This window comes from Paramisgurnus dabryanus, chromosome 20 (assembly GCF_030506205.2).
Source record: "Paramisgurnus dabryanus chromosome 20, PD_genome_1.1, whole genome shotgun sequence".
NCBI lineage: Eukaryota > Metazoa > Chordata > Actinopteri > Cypriniformes > Cobitidae > Paramisgurnus > Paramisgurnus dabryanus.
The window spans coordinates 27,402,183-27,413,667 of record NC_133356.1 but is presented as its reverse complement, the minus strand read 5'-3'; the positions used below and the strand labels follow the sequence as shown (position 1 = coordinate 27,413,667).

General features: G+C 37.2%; 1 long non-coding RNA gene across 2 annotated transcripts; it reads left to right on the top strand.

Annotated features, from left to right (window-relative positions):
- The first annotated feature begins 6,060 nt into the window (after positions 1 to 6,060).
- On the top strand, positions 6,061 to 9,689 carry LOC135730764 (uncharacterized). 2 transcript variants are annotated; one of them, XR_010526088.2, is made up of 6 exons: positions 6,061 to 6,378; positions 6,902 to 6,996; positions 8,040 to 8,170; positions 8,253 to 8,312; positions 8,842 to 9,146; positions 9,250 to 9,689. It is a non-coding gene; the product is annotated as an uncharacterized lncRNA (long non-coding RNA). The 2 variants fall into 2 exon arrangements; XR_010526087.2 differs by having other exon boundaries at positions 6,064 to 6,378; positions 8,842 to 9,689.
- Positions 9,690 to 11,485: the final 1,796 nt, after the last annotated feature.

The window sequence follows — 11,485 nt, the reverse complement described above, 5'->3', positions numbered from 1 at the left end:
TATGAATAGCCTATTTGTTGACTCTCTCTTTATTTGACCACAGCCTATTGAAACAAAAAGGTTTGTGAATGAGTTGTGTAGGTCTGTAATTATTGTGTAATCTTTAGTTTACACTTCAGTCACAAACGTGAATTATAGAACCATTTTAATAAAAATGGTTCTTTGCCCTCCAAGGGCTCTAAATGGAACCCTTTTTTTGGTAAAAGGTTCTATTGGCCAAGTATAGAACCCCATGGTTTTATATAGAACCTCAAGGAACCTTTTTTTTTTAGAGTGTACTATGAGTTTGACCAACTGGATCTCACAGGAAAACGTAAATATTTTATAATTTTACAATGTGAATCGTACAAAAACAACTACAACTGACAGGGAAAACTCCACCCCTTACCCCATGTGTTTTTTATTTATTTATTCATTTTACCTCAATTGCTAGAAAGATAACAACACTCCTTTCCTTAACAAGCTGCATGTTTTAAGGAATCATTCACGACGAATTATGCAAAAAAGTAATATTAACGTTTGACGCATGTGCACATTTGCAATAACTCTCGTGGCCTACACACTGCAAAACATACTCATGTACTTGCATACGCAACCATCTTTTACAATGTACGTGGGGTTTCAAAAATCCAGCAGTGCATGTACAGTACACACGCACTCTTCTAGCGACGAAAATTGCATCATGCGCACTGTATGCAGACCATTCTTCGGCCTTAATAGTCAAACCAGTGTTTTATGTATGGTATTCAAACCATTCTGTTAAAGTGTGTCATATTGTGGTTACTACACAGTAAACTGCTACTTTGTTCTTTTGGATTTATGTCATGTGTTGTTCTGCTGGGTTTAGCTTTCAATTTTTGGATGGCAAAACTAAATCACTAATGCTCAAAAATGCTTGCTCCGCATTGTGTATTTTAGCTACTTTTTTAGCTACTTTAGTCTGGTATTTGCGCCATTTCATTGTACACAAATCCGCCGTCTGTTGAGCTGTGTGCGTTGATTTTGTAACTTTAGCAACCGCTTCTCCATTGCCGTGTTTTGGCAGATATTACCGTAAAATACTTAGTATAAACACTTAGGTAAGGGTGACAGTTAAGACCCTTGTTGCAACGCTCTTAAAGAAATACCTTACCTCAGGGATTTTTTTCTCCCTCAGGGAAACCCTCACTTAAGGAGTTTCATGCAACCGAGCACAGCCCTTTTTCTTCCTCAATAGAAATTTCCCTTTTTGGGAGGTGTTTTTTTTTTAAATAAATAACTATATATTGTATTACGAGTGTAACAGAATCTATATTCGCCCTGAACATTACGGAATAGGTGTCATGGTGCACGCAGTATTCAGATGTGTTTGAATACATGCAGAACTGCGCAGACCAACCAACATATGATATCAAAGTTCTGCAAGAGCCATTGAAATGCTTATAACTCTCGTAATCCCTCTTGCAGTACATTGATGTCATGTGCAGATCAGCCACGCAGGCTGCAATCGATCACATCTTAGGTCCTGTCCCAAATGGCACACTCCGGACTTGTGGACCTCCTCAGAGTCCACACTTTGATGACATCATGTAGTGCAGACCCTAGGGACCCTTGACACGAGTCCAAGAGGGTGCACCGAAGTTGTATCTTGGGACAGACCCGAGCATCACGCCGGAAATAGGAAGAGAAGGGTAAAGTGCGTGAAGCCTGCTGCAGTGCGGGCTTCACCGAAATCGCATCAAGGGTTCAAAGGGGGCGCTGATGAGCACACTTCAGAGTGTAAAAATGACAGATGGGACACCCTACGGACTCGTAGCATAAGCGAGCATGCGCAATTTAAGGCCGCGTATGAGTTAAATTAATAATCTGGTTGATACACTCTCAGAAATAAAGGTACAAACGCTGTCACTGGGACTGTACCCTTTCAAAAACTACAACTTTTTTCCTTAAAAAAAGTATATTAGTACTTCAAATATACATATTTGTATCAAATGTATACACATCTGTACCAAAATGGTCCTTTTCAAAGGGTACAGTCCACATTATAGCTTTTGTACCTTTATTTATTTCTGAGAGTGTATTGTGTACATTTAAAGGTACAGTTAACTGTTTTGTACCCCTAAAATTGAACTGTACAAGATTTTTCCTTAAGGTACACAATAGGTCCTCAAGGTATAATATTTTCCCTTTAATATTTTTAAGGTATTAAAATGAACATATGAGGGTACAGCCCCAGTGACAGAAAATTTACAGTTTTGTACTTTTTTTTCTAACAGTGTACACAGAGCTGTACGATTGTATTGATTGATGTGGTTTATTACACCCTTATTATGGCATACCTTCATAAGTGGCTATATTTCACTTAATGTGCTGAACTTTTCTCTTTAGGACATTTACAGTTAAATAATAATGAAACGCAGGTAGAAAATGTTGACACATGATGAAAAAATTATATAGATATGCTTACAGTAATACCCACTAATAATATAAAATGAAAGATAATTTATGAGAAATGGTGTAGGGACATTTAAGAAGGAAGGCTAAGTCAGCATTTACAAAACCACAATGATGAAATGCTGTAGACGTAAACAATTTTAAAGGTAAACAGATACATACTGTGCTTTGCGGTGATGAAACTTTAAGGTTTAAAAGGTTAAGAGGTTCAGCTTGTATCAGCTGCATCTATAATTCTCTGCATCTGCATGTAAATTCCCTCTTTAAATGAATCATTGTGTCCTGTATGAATAAGCCTAATTATATTATGGCAGCTGTAAATCTGAACATGCCAGTGGAAAGCCTGTAAATGAAAACATTACTATGTGACATAAAAGGAATCTCATTTTCGTGTTGGGTTAAAATGGCTCTCTGCAGCGATCTTTGGACTTAAAATACACATTTCATACAAACAAAGAGTGAGTTGTGCAGTCATGCACATTGTGCAGACAATTAGATTTAAGGTTTAGATTTTCTTTTAAAACAGACAAGAAAAATACGTTAAGCTATATTTTTACATATTCTGAAGAATGGTGCTTGCCCATGCAAAACTTCACAATGCTAAGAGTTGCTGCAAAAACATTGCGGTTGCTGAGGTTTTTTAATTGGTGTTTAGCATGTAAGCATGCCGGTCCTAGGTTGTTCCGGGTGTTTGCTTAGTGGTTGTCAGCAAAACAGCCCATCCCAAAATATAATATCCTTTATCCAACTATTGTTTTAAAGCAGTGGTGTGCGGTGACTCCTCTTCCAAGGAGGCAATAATTCAAAATATGTGTTTGGCGTGTCATAAGTGGCTCGTCAGGTCAAAATATGTGTTTGGTGCTTCATTTGAGTCCAACCCTAATCAAACTTACCTAGGGTGACCATACTGCCATTCTTCCTGGACACGTCCTTGCCAGGATTTCGGTGCATCTGCCGGAAGTCGTATTTGTTGACCGCATACACCATTCAGTTAAAAACATAAGACATACAATTGTAGTTTCATTCTTACCTTAACATTTTACGGTTGCTTTTCTGTAATAATAATAATAATCCTCTATGACGTCTGTGACCGAGTAATACGACTTCCGAAAGACGAACCCGAAATCCTGGCCAGGACGAGTCCGGGAAGAATGGCATGTATGGTCACCCTAACTTACCCACCTGTGATTGTCTATTAACCATGAAGACCTTGATTAGCTTGCTCAGGTGTGTTTGATCAGGGTTGAAGCTAAACTATGCAGTGCTCCAGCCCTCCAGGGTAACATTTGGGGAACCCTGACCTACAGCATGTGCATCTCACATTCCCTTACAAAAATTAACCATGGTTTTATTGTGGTAAAAGTTTAGTAACCATGTTTTTTTGTGTATTGCTTACTATCAGCAAAGCCACTAATAATGGTTTTTACTACACTTACTATGTTTTTTGAAAAACCATTTTGTGGTTACCATGGTTTTATTCTTATTGTTATTTAAATGGAGGGGGGTCCAAAGGTATTTCATGCATTCTGACTTATTAACGCAGTAAAAGAGATTCCTCGTGCCAAACATGGGCAAAGGTTCCAACCATTTGGCCATATGACAGAGAATTTCTGTGCCGAATGCACTTTGTCGGGTTCGTACACTCTAAAAAATAAAGGTTCCTTGAGGTTCTATATAGAACCATGGGGTTCTTTACTTGGCCAATAGAACCTTTTACCAAAAAAAGGGTTCCATATAGAGCCCTTGGAGGGCAAAGAACCCATTTTATTAAAATGGTTCTATAATTCACGTTTGTGACTGAAGTGTAAACAAAAGATTACACAATAATTACAGACCTACACAACTCATTTACAAACCTACACAACTCATTCACAAACCTTTTTGTGTCAATAGGCTGTGGTCAAATAAAGAGAGAGTCAACAAATAGGCTATTCATATTTATTGTATGACTTATTTCCTGTGAGCTTTTTTATGCAAGTTTGTACATTAGCATGAAACTTACAGTGCAGTTTGCGTTTTTGGTGAATAACCAGGTGTTTTCTTTATTTTGTACATTCTATATTGTCAATGTTTAATTTAACCTGAAGGGGCATTAAAAACAAATAATCGCAAAAGTGCCCTCTGGTGGCGTATATATGCGTTGCACCATAAGGGGTTGTGTACACCAAAACTTTTACGCCCGCGGCCGGCGCATGTTTTCAATTGTTTCCAATGGAAGCTCGGCGTTTTTCAAATAAGCCAGCCGCAAGCGGGTTTTTTCCGCGCTGAAAACCGGAGCTCGGCGGTTTTTCCGCGCTCGGCGCTGAGCGTCGAGAGTTGAAAGAGATTCAACTTTGGGAGAAAAGCTCCGCTCGTCAATGTCAGTTCTCACACGGCCGCCCAATCACAGTGGAGGAGGGGCGGGACATTACCACAGCAACCAACTGGCTCGCAGCAGTGTTGCCAAGTCCGCTTATTATAAGCGACTTTGGGCTTGCTTTTTTGTAAAGTCGCTTACAAATATTAGTAGTCGCGTGTCGCGTTATTTTGGGCTTGTTTCCAAAGTGTAGTTGCTTATTTTGGGCTTGATCCCAGCTCCATAATAAGTTGTCAATCAGATATTTTCTATATGTTATTTAAACGTAGGAGTTTGTCTAGCCTGTTCTCTCCGTCTCTCCCCTTTCCCCATACACACAGGAGACAGCAGTTTTTTCCCACCCACACCTGTTTCTAATTGGCTCTTACCCAGATGGCAACGAGTACTAGCCAATCAGAGGCAGAGCAGGGCAATCAGTTTTTTTTCTGGCTAGGAAAACGTAACCAGTGAGTGATGTAAACTTTAAATTAATGCGCGCGAGTTGCGACTGATGTTGACTGACTGGACTGTAGGAGAGTTTTTGGAGGAACAAATGCCTGGGACAAAGTGGGAAAAGACTGGGAGAAAGAGAAAGGAGTAAAAGAATGGATTCAACCTGTCGTGTGGGACGACTCAAAGCACTGTGCAGAGTATCAGTTAAGTGTGAAATACGTGCACACCATGCGGACCTCGTACAACATGATAGCACATAGAAACATAACAAATACAGCCCCGTTCTCCTCAATGGTCTCGTACACACTGCAAACTTTCGGGAATGACAACCGCATGTAAATGCTGGAGCTGTTCGTTTCATGTCTGTACGGAACAAGACTCACTCCCGAAAATGTGATGATTGACATAAATAACCATAGCAACGTTCTGCCGTCTCGCGTGCTTATCACTCACAGCTTTGACCAAAATAAACTAACATCATTGTGTTTTTTGAGGCTTACGGACGGACGGACGGACGGGGGGGGGGGGGGGGGGGGGTTTGTGCGTAGAAAGTCGCTTGTTTTGGGCTTGTTTTCACAGGCCTGGTTGCTTATTTGTCTCGCGAGATCTGGCAACACTGGCTCGCAGCTGAAGTATCACAGCTACCAAAGCGCTCAGCTGAAGAAAGCTGGCACTCAGCTGAAAAACAGCTGGCATTCGGCGTCCTCAAGGCGTTTTCAGCCGCGTTTAAAAGTTTTGGTGTACACAACTCCTAAGCGAAGATGAGCTTGTTGGGTTATATGTTGGGTAATTTTGAAGCAGAGCCAGCTTAATAGATACATAGCTGTTTCTCAATATTACTTTCTCTAGTCCACAAAATGTATTTTAAACATAAGTTCAGGCGAGAATATATATATATAATGTTCAAATTTGCAGTCGGTTTGTAAAGTGAACGCCAATTTTAAAGTTTAATTACACAAAGTCGGAATGTTACCGGCGTGACCACCGGGTGTCAGTGTTGTTCTTCCCCAGAGAGAACTCCTCCCATCCCCCCACACAGACGCGTCATCTCAGCTGAACTCCTGGCTCTCACTGCATGGATACTTGACGCGGGAGTTTACCTCAGGATTCATGAACAGTTTTTCATCGACTTATTTCTGATTTATTTGAAGGAAAAGGTTTGTATCATTGTTTTTAATCATTTAAACTATTTCTGAATGCAAAAGTATGCAAAATGATGGTTCACATGACATAACTGTTATTAAACTAGTTTTATTAGCTTCCGTTGGCTAATGCCCAGTAAATCTAAACGATGTTTATGCTTGCTTTTAAATGATTTAAATATTTCGTTTGATCAAACGTTTTATGAAATATGTCTAAAACATGGCTTGTTTTAATAATTTTAGAAACGTTACAATGTAACGTATTCTAATGGTTTAGAAATTCAGTTTAAAACAGATAACGTTAATATGAGGAAGAAACGTGTACGTTTTAAATAAATAATCGTTTGTTGTAAAAGTTGAAATCAAACTGATGCTTTTAATATCATGTTTAGATCATGAAACTTTAGCCTTGAGTTCACAGACAGGGTCACATATTGTGAACTCTCATTTGGTCTGTGTAATTTACAGACATTTTTATCTTTGTCAAATGTTTTTGATGATGCCCCACTTAAATCACAGTTTTGGCTCTTTTCCACAGACCCTGATGGATAAAAGATGGATATTTTTTCCTGGAGAAGCTAAAACAATGTCACTTTGAGGTTCTGATACCAGCTTTTACAAAGTTATTTACAGGTAACATGAACATGCACTTGTTTTTTATTATTTAAAGTGATATGTTGATATTACAATGAGGCATATCAAAGCATTTCTTTATTAAGAATCCCTGCTTATTTTGCTGTGAGTATGTCATTTTCAAAAGTGGTATGTAAGGTTGCACGATTAAAGGAATAGTTCACCCAAAAATTATATTAAACTCATGATTTACTCACCCCCAAGCCATTCAAAATGCATATGTCCATCATTTTTTTGACGAACACATTTTGAGATATTTTAGAAAATGTTTTAGATCTTTCAGTTAATCAAATGTAAAGTTACAGGGTCCACTCCTTCACGTCCAAAAAATGTGCATCCATCCTTCACAAAAGTCCAAACGGCTCCACGATGATAAACAAAGGTCTTCTGAGGGTAACCCGCGCCGTTTTGTTGTAGAAATATCTATATTTAAACTTTATAAACGGAAATAACTAGCTTCCGGTAATACTGCCATCCAAGACTCCTCTGTATTCAGGACAGCTCTCATTTTAAATGCGGACGCGACCAAGATGGCGCCATTAGCAGAAGCTAGTTATTTTTGTTATATTTCTACAACAACACTGCACGGATTACCCTCAGAAGGCCTTTGTTTATTATCGTGGAGCCATATGGATTTATTTTGTGAAGGAAGGATGCAAATATTTTTGGACTTGAAAGAGTGGACCCCATAACTTTACATTTGATTAACTGAAAGATCTAAAACATTTTCTAAAATAACTGAAAATGTGTTAGTCTGAAAAATGATGGACATATGCATCTTGGACGGCTTGGAGGTGAGTAATTCATGGGTTTAATATAATTTTTGGCCCAACTATCTCTTTAATTGTATAAAATTGTCAAGCCTATCTAATCGGTAAAGCCGGTTTTGTGATTAGTAGTAAATTGCCATAATCTGAAAACAGGTGAAGCACCGTTAACTACATGCCGTAGTTCACTGACAAGCTAGCACATATAGCATTCATTATCGCATAAATTTACATTAAAGTTTTATTGAAAATGAATGCATGATTTGTCATTTTCAGAGTTCACCAGACTTCTCTGTGTTATTTCCTGACCATGCCGAAAAGCTATTTGAAACTTGGGCATTGCATTTTCCAGACAGAATCCTGCACTTCCCAGCCAAGAACCAGGAGCATCAACAAATCACCTCCAGGTACACTTGGGAATACAATAGTTGTTTGCTGTGTATTATGACAATAAAGTTACTAATTTAACCTAAACATTTATCTCTACAGAACCCCATGATGATATTCCAACTCCTGTCTACAAAAGTGGGAAGAAAATCTTAAGTCTATGTAAGTAATGGAAGTATTGCACACTTTGCTTTGCAAGCATTTAACCTAAAACATTTAATATTTTGTTTGTGAACTAGCAAGAAGACATGTTTACAAGTACGAATAGAGTTAAAACTCGGACAAGAAAAATTGTCTTTCACTCGCACATCCAAAACATTAACTTAAGGGACAAACGTTAATGTCCAGCCTTCTATTTATTACATAATATATGCTAATAAAGTGTTGGCTATATTAAGTAATAAGGGCAAGTATGCAGTTTGTTGCAAAATCAAAAAAATCGGGCTTACTGCCAGGTAAAGTGACGTGGCAGAATCTGAAATTACTGTGAATCTGAGTTATTGGCATGAACAAAGAGTATATTTTAAGGTTATTGAAATAAAACAGAAATTTATACATTTCATTACAATTAAACTAGACACTACATTTGTGTGTATGAAATATGAATTGTTTGGTTTTGTATAATAATGCTGCATCATGCAATTAGAGTCTTTGCCTGCATTCTAACAAGTGTTATGTCTGTTTTCAACAGGTTGGGACCAACATGGTTGCATTCTTCTGAGAGGCTGATGTGACAAAACCATTCCCATTTGTCCTTGGATTGGAAGATGGCGATCTCTGCCATCAAGCCTTCGTTGTTTTTGACAGACAGTCACTCCAGCAATACACCCTCCTTGGTGATGTTGACATGTTTTAAACTTTTTTTTTATGTTTTGGACATTAATTTTACCAAGCAGTGCACATCAGTGTGGGTGTTTTTGAAGACTGTTGTTTACAAACTCCCAAGAACGGAATCCCTTTCTATAAGAAGTCTGTGTAGTTATTTGTCATGCTAAGGTGATAACTGATGTTGATCATATATTGACTGTTTGTGCAACTTTGTGTTGATCTTATGTGTTACATTAACCATTTCTTATTACACGGTTCTCTAAAATGCTAGATTCTGATTGGCCAGTCGTGACATTCTACTACTGCTCAAAACTAAAAACTCCAATGCTGCAAATCATTTTGACAGGTACTGTTTTATATTACACAAAAATTAAATATCAATGTCTATTAATTACATATCCGACATTAAATTTATAAATGATTAAATGTGTTCGTGACATTTGTCCTGAAGAAACTGTTGGGGCTTTTTTCTGTGATGACATGCTGCCAATACATTATCCCTTACTTGTACAACTTTTTACTTGATCTAATTGTAATGTTAATTGGGGATCTGTCATTTTAGATTGTGAGATATAATACTAATATATTTTTTTATTTATATATAATATATAAACGTATGTATGTTTATTAAAAAGTGAAAATGCTTAATGGAAATAATTAAATAACTAAATGGTTGAATGAAATGAGACATTTTAAATGTAAACTAAAGTTTTGCTGTCTAATACAGAATAAAGAGATGTGATTTTAAGTAATTTTTATAGATTATAGATACAGATTTCTGTATAATACAATTAATAAATAGTAAACTTTTATAATTTTCTGGATCGGTTATAATTTCTTTTCAATAATAAATTACTCATAATAATAAAGAACCTTTAATGGTTCTAAATAGAACCATCTAACTTTGATTCAAAGAACCATTTGGGGTTCATTTTAATGAACCCATTAAAGTGGTTCTATGTTGAACCATTTGGGGGTTCCATATATGAAGCGGGTGATAGAACCATTTCTGGTCCGATATAGAACCATTTTTTTTAAGAGTGTACCAGTTTCATAAAGTTTTTTTCAACAAATCAATGTCACCACAAAACATTGCTCTTGTTTGTGGGGAAATTTAAGCTTGTTAAGCTTCCCAAAGATCCCAGCATATGGGAACAGTGGTGCAGTTTGTTTTCTGGGGAAGCAGCGGAGTTGTCAAAAGTGTATTTGTTTCACACTGAATTTCGTTGAAATCGGGTGGTCCCAGTAATAAAACAACCGGGTCATTAGTCGCAGGCAGTAAGTAAAACTGCATCAAATGTCTATGTTTTGTTGGCAAAAACAGCATGTTTTATGTGACCTTTAGCAAAACAAGTAAAGCAGTTCATGAAGTGCAGTAATATTGGCTATCCTCATCCAAATTCAAAGAGGATCCAAAATGCAAGTAAATACATTTAGGTAATACTAGCTGATTTCCATTCAAACAATGATTCATTTAATGTAATTCAGTTTTCAACGTTATTAGGGATAGGATAAGGAATAAAGTGTGCATGTGAAAAAAATATATTGTTCTCAGGTAAATACACTTGCCAAAGATAGAAAAAGAGAAAAAAGAAAAAAATCTTTAAATCATCAGACCTTCACTAAAACAATAAATTGTGTGGCTTTGAAAGTGTGTTTATAGGTTGCGGTAAGCTATAAAAAAATGTTTTTTTGAAAAACCATAAATTCAAATAGAGTGTTTTTTACCTTTATTTTTTTTTTTGAATTTGTCATTTTGACTAGATCTCCCAAGTCATCACCAGAGGTCTAACTAACAACAAAAACCTGAGGATACCTTTTATAATAGATATTTGAAATAGAAGCGAAGTGGGAATAGATATTTGTGATAAAGTCAATTACATCAAAATTGATGTGTAAAATTCTCGCCAACAATCAGTGATATTAAATTAAGAAACATAAAAACAAAAATAATTTCACAAAAACTAGCCCTATTGTTGTGTCATCATTTTACAATGTTGTTTCTGAGTTTGTGGCAAAAATATTCTGTCTGTGGAACTTAAAGCAAGTCAATTCTGTCAGCTGAAAGAACTTTTAATGGGTAAATCACACACCTTACCCTACCCGTATCACAAACAGTTATCCTCTTGTCTTGGGCAGATTCCCCCGTCTGTAGCATTGTGCCAGCAAGATTGGCGAGGGCAAGCGCCAATCACATTTTTCAACTAGAGACATCTGCGGTCTGAAAATGCAATCAGATGCGCTGTACCCAAGAAAGGCAACTCCACGTTCACATAAGAAACTCCTTGAGTTCTAGGACTGGACATTTGAACATCTAAATGAATTCCTATGGCTAATCTATAATGGACTTTTAATGGTCTTGGACGTCTTTGACCCAAACCAAAATAGTCCTTCAGCTTCCTGAATCATAAGTCTAATGAATAGGTCTGTGGAGGAACCATTACCAGGGACAGTTGTGATTTGTGCCTTCTAAATCCTTCCCATAAATCTCAAGCCTCCGAGTCTCC